Genomic DNA, 22,215 nt, shown 5'->3' with positions numbered 1-22,215 from the left:
GAGCCCTTGGGGCAGCTTCTCTAGACACGGCTTCTGAAGTTGTACATGAGAGAGCCTCCTCCTATCTCCTCTCCCCCTCCTCCTGTGCTTCCAGCCCAGCAAGGACCCTGCCCAGTGGTACAGGAAGCATGATGATGGCCCTTCCAGAAATGACATCATCTCACTGGGGTCAGGAGTGTGTGGCCGTTTCCACACGGCTTACCTTATTCTGCAAAATAGCGAAATTTCACACGAAGACCTTGTTATCGCCCGAGAAGACGCAGTAACAGCATCTTCTCGCGAGATTTCATGCGAGATTTCGCTATTTTGCAGAATAAGGTAAGCCATGTGGAAACAGCCTGTGTGTGCACGCTATTTGCTCCTACACAAAGATCATTCCTCATATGAGTACCCCCACCTTTCCCTGTGTCCAGTGTTTTTGCAGAGACCACCTGGCAACCCTAGCTTTGCCCGCAAACATTCCCAAAAGATCATATCAAACCAGGTTTGGGAAAGATCAGAGCAAACCTGGGTAAAGCTAAGGATGACACTGGGGAAAACATGTTTGAAAAATCATATGCTCTTTTCTGTATTCTCAGGTATTTAATTACAGGCATTTTCTCCATAGTTCTATCAACAGTAATGATTAATATAAAATGCCCTACATTGTTGGCAAATTGAGATTTAAATAAAGAGATGATTCAATTAAGCAAGCAAAACATGGTTAAATATAATAATATTGGAGTAAGAAGAACTTCCATGTGGAGACAGAGCAAAGAGACGTCTAGCTCAGTCAGTATTATCTTTGCACCAAGCATCATGTTTTAAAACCATTCCAGTACTAGTCATGTTTTTCTTAAACTAAAAAGCTTCCATTTTAAGCCTTTGTTAGACACCAAGTTACATCTAAATTATTATGTTTATATACCTCCTCTAGCAGTGGGGTATACTCTTTGGGATGGTGATCAGAATTGTATAACATATTATAAATGTAGCTCTGTCACAAATTTATTTTATAGAATTATATAAATTTCCCCCCTTTTATTTCCCCCCTTTGAATGAACTAACATTGAACTTTTACTGGTGAAGTTCACTAAGGTATGTTCTTCTTTTATGAATCACTTCACACCTTGGCCGATTCCAGATGACTAACCTTAAGTCGCTTCATGCCGCCCTCTTCCGGATCGCGACGGGGAAAATGCGAAATATCGCGTTTCCTCGCGCGAGTTTTGCGCGTCATCGCGCAAAACTCGCGCGAGGAAACGCGATATTTCGCATTTTCCCCGTCGCGATCCGGAAGAGGGTGGCATGAAGCGACTTAAGGTTAGTCATCTGGAATCGGCCCTTATCAGCATCTGTGTTCAAACTTGGCTATCTCATTATTCACCCTCAAAGCTCCCACTATAGAGTTTATAAACTGATGTGCGCAAAAGAGTCCACATTCTCTGTCCACTTAAGTAAACAGGGTGTAAGCACCATTTTGCAAACAAGAGTTCTCAATGATTCATGGGTGCCTTCTTGCTCAAAAGAGAACAGGAAAGGTTTTAATTCCTCTAACAACTTCTAGCCTTGATTATCTTCTGCTGTGTCTTCTGCTATGTCTATCACTTTCCCTCTCTATGAGATTTACATTTCTCTGAGATATATGGTTGTCACCCCTTAAGTCTCAACTGTCTATAAATATTACTTAACCAGAATAGAGAAATGACACTATGTGATTGAAATGACAGGAGTCTAATAAGCACAAATAGAAGATTATCACTGACTGGGAATTGAACTTCTCCACCCATCTAGTTTGACTTCTACAACCTAAATCCTTCCTGTTGTCATTTAAAAAACAAATAAATGACATGTCCATCATTAGGAAGGGGGAGTGTGCAACCACAAATTGCACTCCCAACAGGGTTCTTATTGGGAAGGCTTCCTTCTTAGGATTAGAATGGGTGTTATGGTCTGATGTGGCATAGCCCAAGCACAGATTAACCACCACAGTGAGACATGGACAGATATTTAAATCAGCACTACCTTTTTCCCACTAGTGTTGCTAATCTCCCAAATCTGACCAAATCCGGCCACTCTCTACAGCAGCCTCATTCAGGCCCAAATTGTGCTGGTTCAGGCCCAAATTGTGCTGATTCAGACCTGAATCAGGCCAAATCAGGCCCAGTTCAGCCCCTTGTGGAGCGCGGGAGTGCTTCCAGGGAGGTGCATGACCTGCACAATGATGTCACTTCCCAGAAGTGAAGTAATCGTGTGGGCTAGGAGTGCGCTCATGCAGATCGCGCGCAAATGGAAATTTAAAACATAGGTGCTAGGCTGCCGACCTCCTGCCCGGGGCGGGGGGGAGAGGGGGGTCAGAAGACCTGGCAGCCCTTTTTCCCACAGAAGTGAAAGCACTGCATTTGTGAATTCCATTGTGGTGCAGCATAAACCTGTCCTAGTATTAATTGATGCAGATTGAGTAGGGGGGTTCCCACCAAAAATATACTAGTGCCTGTTCCTGCCACCCCAACTCATCACAATTCCATGGTGTAGTGGGTAGAATATTATACTAGCACCTGGGAGACCCAGGTTCAGATCCCCAGTCTGCCATGGAAGCTTGCTGGGTGACCTTGAGCCTCCTCTCTCAGCCTAACCTACCACAGGAGGTTGTTGTGAGGATAAAATGGATGAGAGGAGAATGATGTAAACTGCTTTGAGTGCCTGTTGGGGAGAAAGGTGCAGCATAAATGAAGTAAATAAGTAGATAAATTGGAAATTACCATTACCCTCCCCCCACAGGGGCCCTTATATCTCACTACCTTTCTCTCCCTGTGGTCCATGGTCTGTCTTTACATTGTTCTGACATAGCTCCCAGCTCCTACCATGGATTCTCCCTTTCTGTCTCCCAAAGCCCCATCATAGATCATCTCTCCTATCAGCTCCTCGCCCTTATATAGGTCTCTGGCATAACTCTCCCTCTCAGATCCCCAAGCCTCCTACCTGTGTTAGCTTTCATTCGCTTTCCATCTCTTATCTAGTCTTCAGAGACATTCATGTGTCTAGTCAACTGTCTCATGGACTAGCCATGACTATCAAAGTTTTTAGCAGTTGTTTGATTAGGACTTATCAAAACATATATTTATTATTATTTATTTTTATTTATTTTACAAAATGTCTACCCCGCTTTTCTGCTTTCAAAAGAGCCACCAAGGTGGCTGACAAATAAATGGACATCATAAAATCACTTCATAAAAACCACTAAAACCAAAGTGCAACTCATTGTAAAACAAAACCAAAACTAAAATGTGTATGAAAACATAAAAACAACAATTTAAACAACGGACAAGAAGGAAGGATCACTGAAGGAATGCTAAATGAAACAAAAAAGTCTTCACTGGGTGGTAGAAGATGGCAATAGAAAGGCACAGATCAGTCTCCCTGAGGAGAGGGTTCCAGAGTTTTGGTGGCACGACTGAGAAGGCCCTCTTCTGGGTATGCACCCTCCTAATCTCAAGAGGTGGAGGCACCAGAATCAGAGCTTTAGAATCTGACCATAGTACCATAGTAGTTGGGTAGATTCATAAGGGAGTAAGTGGTCCTTCAGATATGTTGCGGTTTGCTCGATGACATCTCACAACAGCATGCCATGTGATCTCGGTTTTTCTTAACTTTGGAGAACTTTAAATCCACTTCAAGTTTTTTTTTAATTTTCAGATTTTTCTGCAAACTAGTGGTTCTCATAGATTTACCAGGGGCGGGGGGGTGATCCTCATTTCTGTTCCTGTGTACACATTTTTTTTACTTGATCTAGGGCTATATTCAGAATCAGTTGTATTCAAATGCATATACAGCTGTAGGTTTGATTCTCAATTGCTGGGTTCACCAAGGATAATGAGGTTTTGTATCCATCTCATTGATTTCCCCCAAATGCGCACTTTTATTTTTTGTGTTCTAAGTAAGTGGTTCTCATTCATGCATATAGAGAAAAGAGAAGCACTTCACTTAAGAACAACCTCATGACAGGAGTGAACCTGTCCCCAACCTTAATACCTTGCTGTAAGTCTGTCCTTAGTGAGAGGGACCTTACAAGAAGATGCCATGAGACTCTCTACAGGGTATACAGAGGCTCAGTGGGTTGTATCCAAAGAACTACAAGTAGAACTGCAGTCTCAGAACCAGTCTTTCCTTTTTCTTCCTGTGGAAGTTCAGTGCATTCCAAAAATGTCTTAGGGGGTGAATTCTAGAGAACATATATAATGTATGTTATATAATATATAACATACATTTATATAATGTAAAAAGGGAACTGACAAAAATTCATTCTCCCTTCCACATGAGCAGAAATGCTTTTGATTCACAGGACAGGTGTTTGGATTAAAACTCAATGAACCATCTCTCATGGTCTTTGAAATATTCAATTCTTCCCTCCACACCCACACAGTACCAATAATAATGCCAAGCAATTTGGTAGTTAACACAAATAAAAATGATGTGTTGCATACAAAATGCCTATTAAGTCCTTTTTAAGCCTTACAGGTATAGTTTCTTTAACATAAACACAAAGAGAACTTTATAGAATAGCTAGTGTTCTGGCTCCAATACATTTGCACACTGCTTATCTGAAGGCAAGCTCAAATTTGGAGCGAATCCACTCATGACAGCCAAGACACAGGTGTATACAATCACATTTGCTTAATGCAGATTTGTTGACCTGTAACCTCCTTCAACTATGTTATGGAAGGCCTGCTTCAGAGGAACTGGCCCAAAAATTAGACTTACAACACGTTCATGTGCACATCTAGTGAGTTGCTGATATCTTATCAGTTTTTCCCATGCTGGTAACTTCGACATCATATTGCAATGCTACGGCATTAATACAAAGATGGCTATTTTTATATCTAAAACCTCAGAGTAGCTGTGACCCCTGGGACATCCACACATTATACATCATGACGATACATATAGCTAAGGTGGCAAAGGGGAAATGCTTTTTGATTTCTGCACAACCTCACCTGCGACTGGATATGAAAGCCACATAGGTAGAAGGGAAACCACAGCGCTCTATGGACACGATCCCTCTCTCTTTCTCCTCATGAGAGACACGACAGCATGCAACAAATAAACTCTTCTTGCACACCTTCTTGATGGTCATAGCATCCTGGTTGTATTTTACTTCACTTCATGGATCCAATGCTAAACGCAAATAGAATGGTTTGTTCATCTAGTTGAATGAGTTTCTTTTAGTCTGTTTTGGTTACTTTCTGTGTGATTATATTACCCTGGACTTAGTTGGTATCTAACTCTTAAGGGACAGGCAGGCTTTAAATAGTTGGTTCCTACAATCTCCTGGGTTCAGTTTATGGCATCCTATCAAACAAATGGAATTATTCAAGCTGTGTCCCTTGCAGATAAGTATCTCCTTCAAGGAAACCTGCCTCCCACTAATCATCCTTTCGCCATACTCCCATCTCCCCTTGGACATCTGTCCATCCCAAAACATCAATCTTGCGCTCCCTAAATTTCCTGCTGCATCCCTAACAACTCAGAAGATACGTATCACAATCCAATCCAGATTAAGACACATACCAAGAGTCCATAGTAATCATCCTTGTTTACATATCATGCATACACATCCTAGCCTAAGAGAGACACCAGAACAGGTGCATTGTGTGCAGGTTATGGGTTGTGCACATAGTATAGAGTGCATATTCCATTGTGCACCTACACAAGATCATCCATACCTTTAATTGATTGGCCAACAGGCACCTCTGGCAGTCAACACCCCTGCCAAGAGTCTCTTCCATTGCCAACTTAGAAACATAATGTCTAGGACGCTTTTAATATCGCACCCACACCTACAGAGAATTTTAGGATCATTAGGATCATTTAGGTTAATCAATATAAGTTACATCTGTCATGTATATTCTGTGAGCCGGATCACTTTAGCATGGGGTGCATCTCTGTTAATGTCCCCCTCTTCTTTTACATATTTCACCTATAGTTTACATATATGTTGCTGTGCATTTCATGATCAGTGCGTTTGCAGCCATCGCACTGTTTGTCTATTTGGTAGTAATAAAAGCCCATTATTGTATATAAGTGTTGTGTGGCATTCCCCACTAAGTGGGCAAAAGCCCCAGTCATAAGACTTGCTATCCAACATAATGTTTATGGTGCTGGTCTGCACTCTGGACACTCTCAGGGGGACATTGGTGGGGCCAGAGAATAGACACATGTAGCCATTTGGGTAACAGTAAGCCATCCGTGTGAATTTTACAATTCCACTTCTTTTGTGTGTTCCATATAGAAGTAAGTCATGAAGAACTCCCATTCTTATTCACATTACCAACTAGATGTTAGGGAGCAAGGAGCTGCATAAAAGTACTCCTTGATATTTTTTCTTGCTTCATTTATAGTCTGGCTTTCACAAGAGACATACTCAATTTTCTGTAGATCTTACTTATTATATGTTTCTCCCTAACACACTATGAGTTACATATAAGTATGGCTAAATATTAAGGTGGGCAGAGATTCAGGACACCCCTCCCGCTGCCATGGCTTCTTGCCAACTTAGTAAATGTCTTGAAGGCTTAGTCTCATAAAATGTAAAGTTTGAATGTTTGGGACAGCTGTTCTCCCACCCCACACCGACTAGCCTGTCTGGTTACAGCTGCTGGCAGTTTTCCACAAGTGCCACACATGCTATAGCAGCAGTGAAGAACACACTGCATGCTTCTACAAAAAAAGCAGAACTGGAATCCTTAGCCTCTCCTAGGATCTTTTGTGATCTTAAAGGGTGGGTACAAATGATCATGTAATTGAACCGTGTGATCAGATCCTCCTGCCATGTAGTAAAGGAAATTAAATCCTAGATGAGTTAAAAGAGAACCCAAAATGAGGGACCAGTACTAAATTCACAGTCATCATTTGGACTACATGTAATGGACCACGTCTGAGCTTTTTGTCCATGTGTTTCAGCCATTAGAGGGTGATAAAGCAACTAACCAAACACAGAACTTTTAAAATTATATACAATAATGAACTAACCAACAACTGAACAAGGAATATTCACTTCTATAAACTTGTAAAACAAGCTTTCATAATACAGGCTCCTACCACTACAATTAAATAAAACATTTGCTAAGGCTCCAATCCTATGCAAGGTTACTTGGGAACAATTCCCAGTGACCCAGGGAAGCTCCCTAAAACAGTACCACTGTTTTCGCTTCCATGCCCCACACTATGATATTATACTGCTGGGTTTCTCAGTCCCCAACAGCCAATGACGTGGAACAGTGGAAACCTCTAAAGTGATGACATCAGGACAGTGGTAACTAATGATGGTACTGCCATTTTCATTGCCATTACCAAGTTATAGAGAGTCCCATGGCGCAGAGTGGTAAGCAGCAGTACTGCAGTCCAAGCTCTGCTCACGACCTGAGTTCGATCCCGGCAGAAGCTGGGTTCAGGTAGCTGGCTCAAGGTTGACTCAGCCTTCCATCCTTCCGAGGTCGGTAAAATGAGTACCCAGTTTCCTGGGGGTAAAGTGTAGATGACTGGGGAAGGCAATGGCAAACCACCCTGTAAAAAGTCTGCCAAGAAAATGTCGTGATGCGACATCCCCCCATGGGTCAGTAATGACTCAGTGCTTGCACCTTTACCTTACCAAGTTATTTGTAATGTATATCCCTATACATAGAATCAGGCTGCATCTCAAAGAGTAAAAAAAACAAAAACATTTGCATCAACACTAAATTTATAAAAACCCTACCCTACAGGTTACTGATTAGATCATAAATAGTTATAATCAATTTAAATAATGTTGGTCCAATCCAGCTGGAAGGTAAACTCACAAGGAAGCAGACTGCTGCATGTACATCCCTAAGTGGATGAAGAATTCTGGTATGTAAATGGGTGTGGGTGTGAGATTCTCTAGCCTAATCCAAAAGCCAGGGCTGTGTACTCAGTACATTTGGCAAGAACCATGAGTGTGATGCAATACTAAGTTTCCTTTCCTGAATCCAACTAGTTCAAAACCCAAGAATGACGATTCCTCCATCCATCTTTCCAGCCTCCGAAAGTAAATGGCCAGCATAGAACTTAACCCAGAAACGATAAAAGATTACTTGGACAGTACAATTTGCAGGATCCCCCTTACATCTTTTTTTGGGGTCATTTTTTGTAAATTGAGATAATAGGTTGCCTCCAAGTCCATAGGAAGTTGTAAATAATGTAGCTGTTATTGGAGACCACCAGGTAGGATTAACTTTAAACAAACCTGGAGGTATATGAAACAGACTGGGAGCTTTATTAGACTTTTACAAAAAGCTAGAAATCTCCATCAGTTATTCAGGAGAAGGGATGGGGCAAAGACCAAGAGACAGGATTCACTCTCCCCTGTCCTGTGAGCAACAGGGAATCTGTGACATGTCAACTTTAAAAAGAAAGGACTTCACATGCACTCTGTTGTGTGAATGTAATTTTATCTCCTTATAAATTTCACATCTGCACATATAGTTTGGAAAAAATTTGAAATCCGCATTACATGAACTTATCTGAAAACTACAGGCTCATTAGAATATGTCTGGCTGCAAGCAGCTATAATTGTATAAATGTTCAATTATGCAACCAAAGAGATTCATTATAAAGCTTTTAGAGACTTAAGTAGTATTATCTATTTACTTCACCAAATATTAAACAGCACAGATCAAATTCCCAACTCTTATATTCATCCACTCCCTTTGAATTCATTATGGATCTCTGGTTCAATTAATAAATCTGATACAACATTCTTAATGACCGTGTCTATCTTTCTAGGTTTGTTTTTAATCCAAGCGATGTGCCTCGACTGTTCTCTAAAGGTGATGCAATTAGCAGAAAATTGTAATAATAAAAGGCATAGACATGAAAGCATTTCTAGTTTCATAAGTAGCTTCAGGGTTGTAGTTTATGGCAGGAACCAGATGTTAGAGGAGACACAGGGCTGCCATGGAAAACAGCAGCCCATATCCAAATTTCTCTCACTTTTTTGCCATGTAAAACAATGTTGTTGTGCTTTGGAGGCCAGCAAAGCCACGTACGATTCTTTTCCCACAGTCTTTAATTGCTTACATGAAGCTTGTTTGAAAAGTAAAAGGAATGGATTCCTTTGTTACAGATTTGCATGTTGCTAGCTAGGGGTGTCATCTGAGGAAAAAATTCATTATAACTTCAAATCTGGGATTCAGGGGGTGGTGGATTCAAATCCGCGTGATTTTTCAGGTTCTGGGATTTGGGAACCTTTATTTTCAATGGGGAGTGCGTTGGAGGGTCTGGGCCAGTTATTTATACAGATAAAGACACCCAATTTGCACAAAACATAATCATGCCACTACTCTAAATATCCCCTAAATTTCAAACAGATTGAATAAAGGGTTCAGTTTTACAGACCTCCAAAGTAGGTGCCTAGCTGCACAGGCGCACTTCTCTCTACTGATTCCTGTGGGGGGCAGGAAATGGTAGTCAGGCAGTGGCCTACCAGGAGAGTACCAGCTGCTAGTATTTTTTTAAAACCCCGTCTCCATTCCTATCATTTTCCTGTTTTTACACTGCCTGTCTAATATTTTTGCTTGTTTTTACCTTTCCGCTGAAAAGTCTATGTTTGCCTTCCTTCCTTGTTGTGGTCTCTTTGTTTATAGTCTTCCTTTCTCACTGAGACTAAAGGCGGATTACACAGTGTAAGTTAATACAATCAATGGCTGGGGCATTCAATAAACAATACAACAGCGTATAGATAGCAGAAATGGAAAAACAAGCATAAATTCGAATTCAGAACTAAAGTCAATGCTGAAACAAAACGTTTGATAGGACATATTAAATGACATAGAAACTACCTAGTAGGTGCATACTTAATTGTGTGAAACACCCAAAAAAAGATCTTAAAATATCTTTTTCAATCCATCTTTGATCTCAATAGAGTGTCAGTAGTAGAAATACTTCTGCCAAACTTTACCCATTTCTTTCAAGCAAGGGTTTTTAATGATCACTTGTTTCATTTCATCTTTTTCTCCACTAGATGGTGCCACAAAGCATCAAAAATGTAAGCGACTGTTAAAAGCAAGAAATGGAATTTGATGGAGAGACATGTCTTTCTCCCTCAAGACTGACAGCAAGTGCAAGGACAAAATCTTATAAAAAGAACTCATGTTCTAAATAAAGTTCTTAATAATTAAAGCACAGCTGTCTGATCATGACGCCAGTTTGTTTCTCTTTCATGTGAAAGAGGGAGAGAAATATCTCTCTCAAGTGGGAAGAAGCAGAGGCAGAGATGCAATTTGAGCGGCTGAAGATTTCGGCTCTGTCTCTTCTCAATAATTAATGCCCCCTAAAAATAATCTGGGATGAATCTTATCCACTTTCCTTTGGCTGGTAGCTAGCTAGTAAAAGTGACAATCACAAACTTGCCAAAGGACAGCCTTTTGGTTTTTGAACTGATTCCTATTCGCATGTAGAACAGGAGTTCGAAAACAAACTTGCAGTGCATCAAGACCAGCTGATCCAGTGCCTAAATGCCTCTCTTGCTTTAGATTTTGTTCTTGTTTTTTAAATGTATTATGTAACATCTGGCAAGTTGCTGTATTTCTCCAGCAATTTTTCATTTATGCCAGGCCTTACCCCTCAAAGGCGATCCAAAGCTGCTTACATCGTTCTCCTGTCCTCCATTTTATCTTCACAACAACCCCTTGAGTTAGGCTGAAAGCAACTGTCTCGAGGTATCTAAAGGGATCCTCCATGTACAGAGGCAGCAAACCTCTGAATGCCAGTGCTGTGAAGTGGCACTGGGGAGGGCCTCAGCCTCTATACACTGTTTGGTGGCCCTCCAGGGCAACTGATGGGCTGGACTAGATGGACCACAGGACTATTCCCGCAGGCTCTACTCATGTGTTTATGGGCACTTTCACGTTTTCATTTTAACCCTTTCCCCCGCTGCTGCCCCTACTGTGCGTAAAGCAATATGGGAACGAGTTTTTAAAGAGCATTTACATCTGTTTACAAATTGCACACAAATTACTGTTTCCATTTCAAACCACGCTGCTTTTTCTGGTGCTACACAAGCTTTTTTTTTTTTAAGTATCTGTACCGTTAAAAAAAAATACTGCTGGAAATGGATAGGAAAATCAAAAGGTGGTGCTTTCAGAAGCCCCTCTGGAGATTTCAAACATTATTCTGCAGCATATCAGAAGGGTGCCATACACAGAATGGGAGAAAATGGTTTTCAGAAAAAATGGCTCAACCCTGCACTGCAAATTGGACATAAATAGTTGTTCTTGAAATTATGTGCCTGCATGATCCAGCCCATCACAGGCTACAGATGTCATTCTACATATAACTGAGAAAAGAAGTACAAACCAGAGACTCATTCCTAGGCCTCTCCACATGCAGGACCTGGTGACTGAGAACCCCAAGTAGGCCGATACGACTGGGACAGTTTCCCTGTTTGCCCCAGCCAGACTTGGCCCCAGCCACTGTTACACCCAATTGCCAAACCCCATTAGCCCTTTTCAGGTGTTATGTTGGACCATCCACATGAGGCAAATGTGCTACAGAGGATCCTCACAGTATGCACTGTTATGGACTTGCCCCACCAAATCCCACCCCAGTTGCCCATTCATCCCACTGTCTTGAGGTCCCACTTCTGCACACAAAAGCAGAAATCCAACCCTTTTTGGTTTTTTAACCCAAATATACCTTATTAGCTGCCACCATCAAAGGATCCTCTGTACGATTTTGATCAATACGGGATTAGTCTCGTTTCTGAGTCTCAATACTGATTCCAGCTGCTCGTGGTCAGCCTTCCACCTCCCCGTTACTTTACTGGAATGTGCAAGTATGTAAAAGAAAGAAAAGAGGCTTCTCTCCTCCTCCTGTTTCTTAGCTGTCTGTTTTAGCACTTTTCCTTGAGAGTCAAATGAGCAGATGGTCCATGGGCAAGTTTAACCCAAGGGTTCTCCTAAGAAACAGGAACAGGGTTTTTAAAACTGTATTGACTAAACATATATTTAAGAATGTACAGATATTTGTGAGCAATCTATAAACAGGTGGGATAATTACAGACCTCAAATAAAACAAAAAAAAATTGCAATTGCTTGCTAGAGCAACTTCCTAAGCATCCCTTTCCCTAGTGAGGGATTCAAAGCACAACATTTTGAGCCAAACTACACAAGACACCAGACACGTGTTCTGCATGTGTCAGGTCCCTCAAGGTCCCCTGGGTAGTGTAATTTTATGAAGAACAGCCACTTGATGCAATTCTCCACTGGGTGAAGAGCGATGGGAGGGATTCTCTCTCTTGTGCAAAAAGCCTCAGCTCAGGTTTTTCTCTGGGAGCTTGGGGAGGGAGGAGTAACATGGGGCAGGAAATCCAGGGCAGCTTTTTGCATGAGAGAATCCCGCACATTGCTCTTCCGCCAGCAGAGAATCGCATCAAGCAGCTGTTCTTTGTAAGACTACACTACCCAGGGAACCTTGCGGGACCTGACATACACCCGGGCATCTTGTGTAGTTTCCCTCTTTATCAGAAGGCTTTCAGAGGCTTGCCTAAGGAGTTTCTAGAGATTTTGCCTGAATGTGTATCTTGAACGAACCACAAGTCTTGAACAAAGAACTGCATCCAAGACTTCCATATCCATGGGATTTCCTTTATTTGGAAATCACCCTCCTCAGGCAATCAGAACTCAGGGCACAAATGCAAAATATCCTCCAAAGAAGGCTTTTGGCCAATCAGTTCAGAAGTATAGACTAAAGGAACTTTGCCCTCCTCACCAAAATCTGTGTCATATGCAGAGAAGTGAAGACAAGGAATACTTTGTCAGAGATAAAGACAGTCTTATCAAATGGGTGGAATCAGTGCATTGACTCTACTTTCTCCTCTCCCCCATTTAGCAGAGTAAAAGTGTCAGACCCCTTCTGGGCATGTAGCTTGGTGTCTTATTGACAACTTTGAACAGATAAGCCTGTTTCATTCTAAAATTATATTAATCCATCCATAACAAGCATGAGTGCTATTTTGTCTGAAAATTCCACATTGCATGGAATTTTTAGCCTCAGAACACACATACCAGAATCCAGGATTCACTCAGGCCAAAAGTATGACCTGAAAAGGACTTAAACAGAACAAGTGAACTTTACTAAACCTGCAGTGAAAAACAGCATCCCTGTAGCATCCCCACAGAAAGTAGAACCCAGCAGATATGGTTACTTTTCTGAAGGAAGCTTGTTCTTCAGCACTTCAGCGTCAAAACAGCATCATCTTATCTAGGTCAGCCAGCACTTGGAAAGGCCAGAAGCATGAGAGCAAAGAGATTATATAGTGTCAATAAAAACTTGCTTTCCCAAACCATCAGCTGTATTCTTCTCAGCCATCTGCCTCCTGGCAAGGCTAAAGCCTCCTTGAAATACTGCACAATAATCCTATCTCGTAGTACCAACGTTAGGACATTTCATTTACTGCCAGCACAGTTGAAACAGGAGTCATTTTCACTCACCCTTTAAATCTCAGTCCTAAATACATCCATCTCCATAATCTGGCTGCAGCAGTGGCTTAATATGAAGACACAAGGCATTGCTCTGGTACGGTTGCTCATGAGCCATTTTGGTTTACACCATCAAAGTTCAGAGACTGTTGTCTTCAGATAAAAACCAAGGTCTAAGGGATTCCCCTGGCACTTCTGGCTGATTTTGTGTTACATAAGTCAGTGTGTTTTGGTGTGAATGGACATGGATTCCACTCAGTAAGCATAATAATCCCATCTCTCTTTACATGGACGAGCTCCCTCATCCACTTATCTTGTCAAGATTTACTGCTTTGGGATCAGTTCACCTCTGAATCATTACATGCATTAATCAAAACAAAAAAGAAGATGAAATCAATTTAGGCTGGTTTCCCAGGATAACGGATAACATCTAAGCCAATACAATAGCTTAGACTGTTTTTCAGACATCCTAAGCAAACCAATGCCTGGCTGTGATGGACACAAATCGGGCTTCTCCTTACGCTTGCATACTCCTTCCCTCTTCGTTTGTACTCTGCTCAAGAACAGAACTACTCCTGGCTTAGAACGCTGGTTTTTCAGGGAAGAAATCATTCTGTTTGACCAAGCATGGGTTACGTAACTTACGACAAAGGAAATGCAAGATCAGCATCCAAGGCCCTGCAAAATCATAAACACATTGAGTTTCAGGCAGGGAAGAGACTGGTTTCCTGTTTATGGTTACAAATAACCGGGTCAATGGAACCATTTGCCCACCTGTCAGGAAGGGGAGACAGATTGCTTTTGGGACATCCTGAGCTGGGCTGTAAAAGTTTGGGGAAATGAGCATTGATAGTTTGAAGAAAGGTGCAGGGCAACATTGATAGGAACTCAAATCCAATTCCTGGATATGTCAGGGAGAAACCCTGCCAGCTGGGAGGCTAAGAGTTTAAAGGTATAACACATTCTGTGTAATGGCACAAGCTGAGGAACTGCAGATATCGAGTGATGCCTGCATTGACCTGCCTCTGTTTCAGTGTTCCAGGTTTGCTTGTTTCCATTCCTATAGAACATCAAGGTAAAAGCTGTGACTTATACAATCTAGTTATTCTCATGTTTTATTTCTTTTTCTTAGATCTGTAACGTTTTGATATAGCTTTCTAATGAATAGAAACATATTTTAGTAAATGAAGATCTTTTTGCCTTCTAAAGATCCCAGACTGTGTTCAGATATCTTGATCTGGGTGCCTAGCTGCTTGCCCACACATTGAACAAACACTCCTGGCTGATCTAAGTACAGTTAGCATGCAGGAGAAGGAGGCGTGTGGAGCAGCTCACATGCACTCACACAACCTCTATTCCTGCCTCAAGCTGTGGATTCCAAAAGAAAAGGCAGAGTTTGAGTGTTGGAAGCTACACAAATAAGATGGGAGGGGCGAAGGCAGGTAGGAAATCCAAGCTCTCTCCCACACATGCAGATCCCCCCTACTTCTTGAGGGCATGGAGGAGGATTGTTACAGAGAGCCAGTTTGGTTAAGAGTGGTAGGGCTCTAATCTGGAGAACCGGGTTTGATTCCCCACTCCTCCACTTGAAGCCAGCTGGGTGACCTTGGGTCAGTCACAGCTCTCTTGGAGCTCTCTCATGTTTACCCACCTCACTGGGTGATTGTCATGAGGATAATAATAACACGCTTTGTAAACCGTTCTGAGTGGGTATTAAGTTGTCCTGAAGGGCGGTATATAAATCGATTTTTTAAAAAGTTCTAAAAATCATAGCACCTGCCTTCAGATGTCATGGCAACCTGGAACTGGATTGAAGACTTGCAAAACCAGGTAGTCTTCAACTGGACTTGGTAAGTAATGAGAAGAGGGAGGGAGTGTGTAAGCATGACAAACCTCAGTTCACAAAAACGTTCTAGCTTGATATATTAAAGATGGTAGAGGGACCATCTTGGGTTATTTCTCTTTTTTTTATATAAAATTTTTTATTGGATTAGATGTCATTAAATTGTACATTACAATCAGTTTCCTTTAATTTTTCCAATTCTAACCCCCTCTTGGGTTATTTCTCCAACGAATTTAAAAAGGGAACTTAAATATCTTATTAAGCATTTGCTTACAGAAGCAAAAATATTGATACCACAGTCCTAGAAAGGCAGGTTACCCAATACAGAGATCTGGATATATATATTATGCTTATGAACAAAATAACTGCATGCAGACACGTGAGAGAAAGGAAACAATTTGTCCAAGAAAGGTTTATTTAAAAATGCCACCATCTTCTTCAGTATCAGAATAAACTCAGCCTTCAAGCGGCATTGCATTTCAGTCAGTATTATCTGAATATTCTCAGAGGTCAAACTCATAATTCAGTTTCAAAGCAACTATATTGTTGTATTTTTGTACCTTTGGGATTTAATACACACACATCCCATTTTTTCATGACATCTAAATGCAGCCTGAGTTTGATCTTTTACTTACCCCACTGCACTCAGGGTCAAACAACATGAGACAAAATTCACTTGAATTACACTCAAATACACTCGAATTACAAAATACACTCAAATTACCCGTGTAATTCGAGTGTATTTTGTCCCGTGTCGTGAGACCCTCAGCATAGGGCTGGCCTCAAGATCCCCACTGCTGATCATAGGAGATCCAGGGTGGAAAGCGCCCCTCTGGGCTTCTGTGCTGAAACAGGAGCTACTGCTCAGTGCAGGGGAAAACTTTTATATGGCATAGGACCAATCCCAAAAAAGGACTTTGGGGGATGCAAAGAGGGAATGGGTGGAGGACAGGCTGTCATGGAGCAAAACTACTTCCCCAGTCTTAGGATGGTGTGTGGCAGGAGGCCAACATCTCCTAGGGAGCACTGCAGCCTTATTCATGCTAAAAGCTGCTGCAAAGAGAGCATTTCCTTGTTTTTATGCAGAACTAAACAGTTTTGCTCCATGACAGCCAATATTCCTGGGATGATTAGGGAGCATTACCTGGAGGCTGAAATTCAAGTCCATCAGACGCCTCAGCACATGTTCGTCACATATAAGGAGATGCAATGTTAGCCAGGAAGCGTAGTTTTAAAAGACAGAGCCAGTGGAGATTGCTCCTCAGCGAATTTAATTTCATCTTTGCCTCCCTGAAGGCTCTGTCAATTTCACCTCTCCAGTCCAAAATTGTGTGAGATCACAACCAGAGGGCAGAGAGGAATGGAAATGGGCTGGAGCTGCCGAGCTTCTGTAACCTGTTTTGTTCAAGGAACATCATCAAATAAATAGATATATCTAATTTGAGAACTGGGAGAGTTCATGTCTATGACAGTGTGACCCTACCTTGTGACACTTGCTTTATAAAAAATAACAATGAACAAACTTGGAAAAGAAAACTTCTTATTTGGAACAATACAATAATAGAGCATATGCAACAATCATGTAACAAAACAGGCCTGTTTTGCTCAAGCAGACCCAGGTCTCAGTCTTTCTGACTGTGTGGTCAGTCCCTTGAAATGCAGCAACTTGTAGCTGTGCTCTGCGTAGGGATGCCTTCTGTTCTTCACAGGAGCCTACAACATTAATAGAGGGGTCATACAAAGGAGTGTGTCTGAGGTGAGAGTGCTTCTCCCTGCAGTTTCAGTCTCTCAGGGAAAATTTATACATGTAATATTCATTTCAAATAGTCCCAACAATAATCAAAATACAACTAACAGCCAATTAATATAAACACAATCCTCCCTTCCAGTAATAAGTATAAGAAATTCTCATACCTACAACATTAATACAGAGTTCATAGAAAAGAGTGTTTCTGAGGAGAGAGGGCTTCTCCCTGCACTTTCAGGCCCTCCAGTCTCTCAGGGAAAATTGCGCCTTTTTTTCCTTATAAGGAATACCCCAACTCTTTATCTCCCTCTAGTGGACAAGGGTTACACTTGGACCTGGAGAGGTTATAATGGGCTGTGAAATGCCTTCTGGCCTGGCATTTCACAGACCCTTCGCAAAGCTCCAGTGTATAGCAAAACCTTTGCCCTGCTGCCAGCTCTATCTTTTTAAACTACCCAGCCCAACTATCATTGCGTCTCCCAGCGTGTTCTTCATGTGTCAGATGTCTCGTGTAGAGAGACTCATACAGCTCACTGAGTAACTTTGGAACCATCACTGTATCCAGATGACATGCCAATAAGAGACTGTTCAATCTTGATTCTGCCCAGGCAAGGAGCAAAGGAAAAAGGAGCACATAAGCCTGAGAACAAACCAAGCTCATTCTCATCTGAATACAGTCGCTTTTCTAGCATACCTCAAAAGGTGGCTGTTAAAGGAGTCTCTCTTGTACAGTTTCATTCTCCTTGTTGCTAGGTGGTTTTGTTCAGGCAGAGGACCTTTGAATCTATGGCCTAACTGGGTCACTATGAAAATAATACAGACATTGAGTACAAGCGACTGATGGCTATTCTGAATCCATATATATATAAGAGCAAGAGACCAGAAGTACCTATAAGACTAAAAAAATTTGTGGTAGGGCATGAGCTTTCATGAGTCACAGCTCACTTCTTCAGATTTCTTCTTCTTTGTTAGTCTTATAGAGCTTCTGGACTCTGGCTCTTTTCTACTGCTACAGACAGGCTAACATGGCTACCCAACTTGATCTGTCTCCATATATGAAAGTTGCACAGCACTGCCTAAAATCAAAAGGAATAACTAATGCAAGGCTTGAGTCTTCTTTTGATCTGCATTCCCAGTTCATGAATAGGTGCACTGTTTTAAAAGTAACATTATAAAGGCTCTTGTTGGTTACATCTAGAGGGAGAAAAAACTGAATAGCCCCCCCCCCCAATTAATCAACCACAGTTTTCACATAGTAAAAATGTTTTCTGCCTAATGAAGAGAGAACATTTGGAGACAGAATACATGGCTATCCTGTTCTGTTTATTGAATGGCTTCCAGACAGAAGAATAGTGGGAATGGGAAAGATTTTCTTTCAGGTTTCAAGGACTACAAAATGAGAGAGAGCCTATTGTCAAGATCAACGGGCAGGATTTCAAGCACACACAAAGAAGGCCCATGAACACACATCTCTTCTGTTTTTCAAGATCTGCAGCAGACAATCTCTTGCCACCCTGAAATGAAAACAGAGATCGCCTTTTTAAAAGTCTAAAATCAGAAATGAGTGCATTCAGTCACATCTGTGATATAGCAAGGTACTCCAGCATCTGGATTAACAGGGTGGAGAAGTAATTCTTTCACTAAACAACTTGAAGATCAGACTCCTTCAAATGCCACTGCACATTTTAGGATGAGCTCATTGGGCAGGAACTTAAGAGTCCAAGAATTTAGTCTTATTTTCCAGTAACTGCTCCAATATTGTAATATGTTAACCACAAAGTACTAGTTCATCCTTAGTAACAGAAGGAGAATCATGCTGCATCAGACCAAGAGTCCATCTGTTTCAGCCTCCTGTGTTTCACAGTAGCCAAGTGGATTCCTCTATAAGGTATACAAGGAGGATGTGAAGGACATATTCTTCTCCTGCAGCCATGAACTCAGACAATAGAGTTTTTAACTGCACATCACTGATGGATCTGTCCCCCACGAAGTTATTTAACAGCATACACAGACATTTAAGCGCTCAATCAGAGACATGCAACACCTATAAGTCGAACAAAACTTGTGGTAGGGTATGAGCTTTCGTGAGTGAGGGAAGACCTGGGAAATAAGTTTTTAAAAATACATTTTAGATTCTTAAATTAATAACAGCTGAAAGAATACTGCAGCTGTGACAGTTTTCAGGATTAAAAGAAAGTAGGAAATTAATAGGGCAGTCAACGTTGTTTCAGTTGATGCCATTCCCTCTTCAGTAGTATATTGTAAAATTTTTAGGTATAGTTTACCAAAAGTCAACAAACGTGACTCAGAGCAGTATCTAGATGAGGAACCAGCGAAAGGAAGTTCAAAGACTAGCTCAGGCAAAGAAGTCCCTTTTGATGTGATTTACTTCTTAAAAGAAGTCTAAAGCCTGCTCCCTCTCCTGGCTGAAACTTGTACTGCTTCCTAGCAGTTGTACTGTGGGACTTGCAGTACCCCAAACAAAGGGAATCAGAACTTCCTAACGCAGGTTATCTCCAGAACATCCCTGTGCTATACTATTTGCAGTGGAGCCTATATTGTCTGTTTGTGACAGGTGTAACTCATCAGAAAATAAAGCAAGGAATACTGAGAGTGCTCCTTTTAGTTTTAGCATTTCCCCCCCCCAAGGCATAGCTGCCTTTTAAGTGTCACAAGAGTCAAGCCTATTTCACACATTAAGGAGACTGAAATGGCAGAATCAGCTGCAAATGGAAGACCATATTTTTAAATTTAATTTAATTTAAAATGAGTTTTAAATTTTCCTGCAATTAGAAAAGCAACCAAATTGAGGGTGGGGTAAGACAGTGTTTCTGTGCTAGTTTTCTATTCTCGTGGAGTTTTGTTTGTGCGGGGAACTATTCACAGCTGGAATCTACCACATACAATCTGCAGTCCTGCAATTCATTCCACTATCTCCTTCTCTTGCATGTAGGCTTGTTGACTCTGGCTTGGGAAATTCCTGGAAATTTGAGGGTGGATCCTGGGGAGGGTAGATTTTGGAAAGCAGATGGAGCTCAGCAAGGTTGTGATACCACAGAGTCTACCCTATAAAGCTGCCATTTTTGGTAGGGGAATTAATCTCTGTAGTTGGAAGATCAGTTGTAATTTTGTGAGAACCCCAGGCCCAGGCCACACCTGGAGGGCGGCAACTTTACCTGCATGTTTGAAGCAGACCTCGCTCATGGAAAAGCAGTTCCCAGGTGTCCAAGGTAAGTGCTGAAGAGTCTCACACTTCTGCTGGAAACTAGAAGCCAGTCAAGCTTAGGAGACAATTGTTATTTGTCTGGGAACCATTTCTTCTATAGACAAATAGGCAAGTGGTAATTTGCAAGCTTGCTACAAAACTAGCATTAACCAGAATGCAGGGCACATTGTGTTTATTTACACATCTTCTAATATTGTTGTTACAAAAATTTTACATGTAGGAGCAAACACCCCCCCTCCTAAGTACTTAGATGTTAAAAAGCACCAAGATGGGGTCTTATATCCAGTTTGGGCTTATATACAATTACCTGGGAGTCCACCCCATTGCCTACTGTAGAAGAGAAACAGCTAGGCGCAAAGGCTGAAAATGGAAGGGAAAAGAACATTGGCGCGCGCATGTGAAAAATGTTATTAAATATGCTTGTACTGTTTTTCTGAATTGACTGACAGCTAAGCAGGGAGAGGTGGATTTCCACCTTCCTGTGCTTTATTATGAATCTTTGATAGGTAAGTAAGAGCACTTTTCTACACACTGACCCACAGCAGGGAGCAAGAACAACCACCTGGTGAAACACACTGCAGTACATTTGGGCATTCAGAGTTCACAGGTTCACAGCAGTTGTCCAACACTTCAACAGTCTTTCAGAACAAGAAAACTATATACTTCAACCTCTAGTCTTGTAACAACCCTTTTTCTAACAGTTTTGGCTGAAAATGTATCTCTATTATCGACAATAGGTTAGTTAGAACTGGGAGAAATGGGGGAAAGTTTCTTTAAGTTCTGACAAACCCAGTAGCGTTTAAGAATGGAAATATTTAGGTTGTGTTCAGTAAAATTAAATTGTCTTGGCAATAATATCAGAGATTCTTTTATATCTTTATAGAAAGCTATGATCATATGATTCCAGATAATCTGTGTTACTGTTCAGTGAGGTGGAAATAATTTGAAATTTCCCTTCTTTGGCACCATTAGAAGCAGGGAAGAAAATCCTTTCAGTTCTTCAAGCACCTTCTCTCACAGATGAAGAGCCATCCTATTACGGCTCTTCTTTCTCTGCCTCCCTGATATCAGGCTCTGACCTATAAACAGTCCAATGTACTGCTCAGGCTCATCCCATCCAAAGACTTACGGCCAAACCAAATGTTACATCTAGCAAGAGGCAGGGGTCCCCAACCTGACTCTGCTGTTTTCACAGCCAAATGTGACATTGGGGAACCCAAGTTCTCAAGCATCCCATTGCCTGATTTGACTAAGGACTGTGGTACAGGGAAAGAAGGGTCTTCAGCCTTCCCTCCCATGTTCCTGAACTGAAACAGTCTCAAGCCTGTTGAGTTTGGACCTTAGGGGGGCCTGCCATCATGTACTACAGCAGACCAATTGCCTCTGGATTTTCCTTTGCAGACAAGACAACTCAAGAGATGGATTGCTATAGCGCAATGTTAATACAATATCCAAAGGGAGAATGCAGCCCCAATACCCTGAAGCCACATTAACTCTTAATTTCTGGTCTAAACGTCCCCTTTACCTTTCAATCAGTGATCCAGGATCAAAAGTAACTTCAAGTTGCAACCCTAAGAACACTGAATAGACCTGAGAAAGATTCTGTGTTGACCTACTTAGGACAGCACTGAAAATTTCTTCCCAATATTGTGTCTCTTGGCAGGACTTGAAGTAGAAGATGGGAAGTATCACTTTGGTCACTGTCTCATTGATACCTCATACAAGCCCACACTCCCCCCCCCCTCGCACTGCTCACCTAACTTTATCCTTACAGCCTAAATGCTTTATCTGCACCAAGGTCAGGGGCAACGGTAGAGCATCTAAGGTAAGAAGTACCCAGGCTCTCCTCTGCCAGGCAGCCGCATGCAAGGATGGGCCAGTGTTAAGCCTCTCTCTTCAGTAGGCTACCAGCAACCTCCGCTTTCTT

Source organism: Eublepharis macularius, chromosome 1, assembly GCF_028583425.1.
Source record: "Eublepharis macularius isolate TG4126 chromosome 1, MPM_Emac_v1.0, whole genome shotgun sequence".
Lineage (NCBI taxonomy): Eukaryota > Metazoa > Chordata > Lepidosauria > Squamata > Eublepharidae > Eublepharis > Eublepharis macularius.
Note: the sequence above shows the minus strand (reverse complement) of the source record.